Genomic DNA, 2,840 nt, shown 5'->3' with positions numbered 1-2,840 from the left:
CTTTGGCCACCTGATGGGAAGAGCTGACTCATTGGAAAAGACCCTGATGCTGGGAAAGATTGAGGGCGGGAGGAGAAGGGGTCGACAGAAGATGAGATGGTTGGATGGCATCACCGACTCAATGGACCTGGGTTTGGGTGGACTGACTCCAGCAGTTGGTGATGGACTGGGAGGCCTAGCGTGCTGTGGTTCATGGGGTCACAAAGAGTCGGACATGACTGAGCGACTGAACTGAACTGAACTGAAATAGTTATAAAAATGAAAATTCAAGAAGGAATAAAGAACTTAATTTTTTAAAAAAAATTAAGAAGTGATAATAGTAAAAAATATATCTAGGAATTTCTCTGGAGCTGTTGTGGGCAGTGTGAGGTCAGTTGAGTTTCAGATTGTTCCTTGTTCCAGCTTGCATTTGTTCGCAAGGTCTATAGGTCCCCTCCAATCCTTAGTCAATGTTAACGGCAGGGTTTTAATCTTTACACCTGTGACTTCCAGAGCAGTTCCCTCTTCTTTGTTTATTTTGGCTTCTGTTTGCAAGTCTTTTTGGAATCTAATTTCCACCCTGACACAAGGGGGCAAAGATGGTCACTTATTTAGGCTCACTTGTTCAATTGTGTTGTGGTGAGGAAGGTACACTGCAAACAGATAGCGCTGGTGTGTGCATTCTGGTCTGGACCTTACCCTAAGGACTGGGGATGCAGTCTGCTCCTCCCTGTCCAGCTCCCCATTCGCTGGTTGGGGATGTGAGTGTCTTGGCTACTTCTCTGCTGGCAGTTGCAGTTAGGTGCATTTTCTGTGGGTTGGTTTGTTTGTTTCTTTGTTTTCTTCCTGGTTTTGTTTCCCTCTGAGATTCCAAAACTCCCCACAGATCTGCCTGTGAGAGGGTTTCCTACTGTTTGGAAAATTCTCCTCCTTCACGACTCCGTCCCCAGGATGGGTCTCCACCCCTAACTCTTTTGTCTCTCTTTTTTGTCTTTTCTATTTTGTTCTACCTCCTTTTGAAGAGAATGGAGCGCCTTTCTGGGTACCTGGTGTCCTCTGTCAGCATTCAGAAGTTGCTTTGTGGAAGTTGCTCAGCATTCAAATGATCTTCTTGATGAATTTGTGAGGGAAAAAGTGGTCTCCCCGCCCTATTCCTCCACCATCTTGGGACCACACCTCGGAAATGTCATCTTTTTTAAGTGAATGATGTCATTGGTAGAATCACTGAAGTGATGACTCTCATTTTCTAAGACACAAATCCATGATATTCAAAATTTCTTTTTTTCCAAGTTAGTTCAATTAATGTTTTCTTCTACTTTGCAATATAAAAAACAATTTTACACTTTTGTTCAAAGCTTTTATGTTGGTGACAAAATCAGAATTACTTTTTAAGTTCTAACATTTGGAAAACAAGTCAAATATTCATGATGCACTTTACCATTGATGCAGTTTTAATTTTGACATTAGGTGATTTTTTTTTTTTTTTTTTTTTTGCTGCATGCATTAGTAAGAATTTTTCCACAGAAGAATGGTTGGCCCTTATGCATCTCATTAACATCAGTGCTTAAAACAAAATGAAAGGGTAGGAACTTTATCATGTTTTCCATTTTTTATATTTCCCTTGTGATATCAGGAACTGATATAGAAACAGCAGGTACACACAATGTCAATGACACACCACATTTTCTCTAATTTCTATCAATAAGAAACTCTTTGAGCATAATGTGCATTATATGACACCTCAAAATAGTTTAATGTAAAATGACTTTATAACCTGACATAACATTTATATTAATGCGTAAAATTATCAAGGAAAGAGAAAAGTGGTTTTTCGATGACTGTTTCCTGGAGAAACAAAACTAATACAAATAGAAATTTCATAATTTGTATTCTAAATAAATATCAAAATAATAAGCTTGGGGGACTTGTACTTCCTTAGAGAAATTAAGACTTTCTTTAAAATAGCTAAAAAAAAGAAAGCAGTTGAAATCATACACATCGGCACTAGGTGGTGACCACAGCGCAGACCAGACTTTAATCACTGGCAGTTTGCTCCACACCTTCTGCAACCATGTCTGACAAACCTGATATGGCTGAGATTGAGAAGTTCGATAAATCAGATTGAAGAAAACAGAAACGCAAGAGAAAAATCCACTGCCTTCAAAAGAAACGATTGAACAGGAGAAGCAAGCAGGCGAGTTGTAATGAAGCTTGTGTTGCCAGTATGCACTGTACATTCCACAAGCATTGTCTTTTTTATTTCTTTTAGCTGTTCAATTTTGTAAGATGCAAAGAGGTTGGATCGAGTTTAAATGACTGTGCCACCCCTGTTCACATCAAAGAATGGAGAGCTGCTGACAGCGTAGGCCCATGCCTGCCTCTCCCATCTGCCTGTGTAGCTGGCAGGGAAGGAAAAGAACTTGCATGCTGGTGAAGGATGCAGCTGTGTGGGACAACAGTGAAATCTAGAGTAAAAAGCTGGTCCTAGGTATTCTGCGGGCTGTAAAATGCAGTTTTATCAGAGTGCTATTTTTTTCATTGTTGTTGTTCAAATGATTTTAATTATTGGAATGCACAATTTTTTTAATACACAAATAAAATGTTTTAAAACCTGAAAAAAAATCATACACATCATAAAAATTCTTTTCTTTCATCTTGTCAATAAGTAATCTTCATATATTTATCATTATCAAAAGTGCCAGACATTAAAAAAAGATAACTTTTTAGAACTTTATTAGACCATTTTAGATTTCTCAGAATGACAATGATTATACAGTTTTTAAAAAGTGCTTGCATCAAATAGTCTGTTGTTGCTTTATCAGCTTTTACTTTTACACGTGGCATTTCTTCAATTGCTAATG

At 38.2% G+C, this 2,840-nt stretch overlaps 1 pseudogene; it reads left to right on the top strand.

Moving 5' to 3' along the window:
* The first annotated feature begins 692 nt into the window (after positions 1-692).
* LOC133074049 (thymosin beta-4-like) lies at positions 693-2,184 on the top strand (annotated as a pseudogene).
* The last annotated feature ends 656 nt before the right edge of the window (positions 2,185-2,840 follow it).

Source organism: Dama dama, chromosome 19 (assembly GCF_033118175.1).
Source record: "Dama dama isolate Ldn47 chromosome 19, ASM3311817v1, whole genome shotgun sequence".
NCBI classification, from domain to species: Eukaryota; Metazoa; Chordata; class Mammalia; order Artiodactyla; family Cervidae; genus Dama; species Dama dama.
The sequence above is the reverse complement of the archived record's forward strand: the minus strand, read 5'-3'. Positions and strand labels throughout refer to the sequence as shown.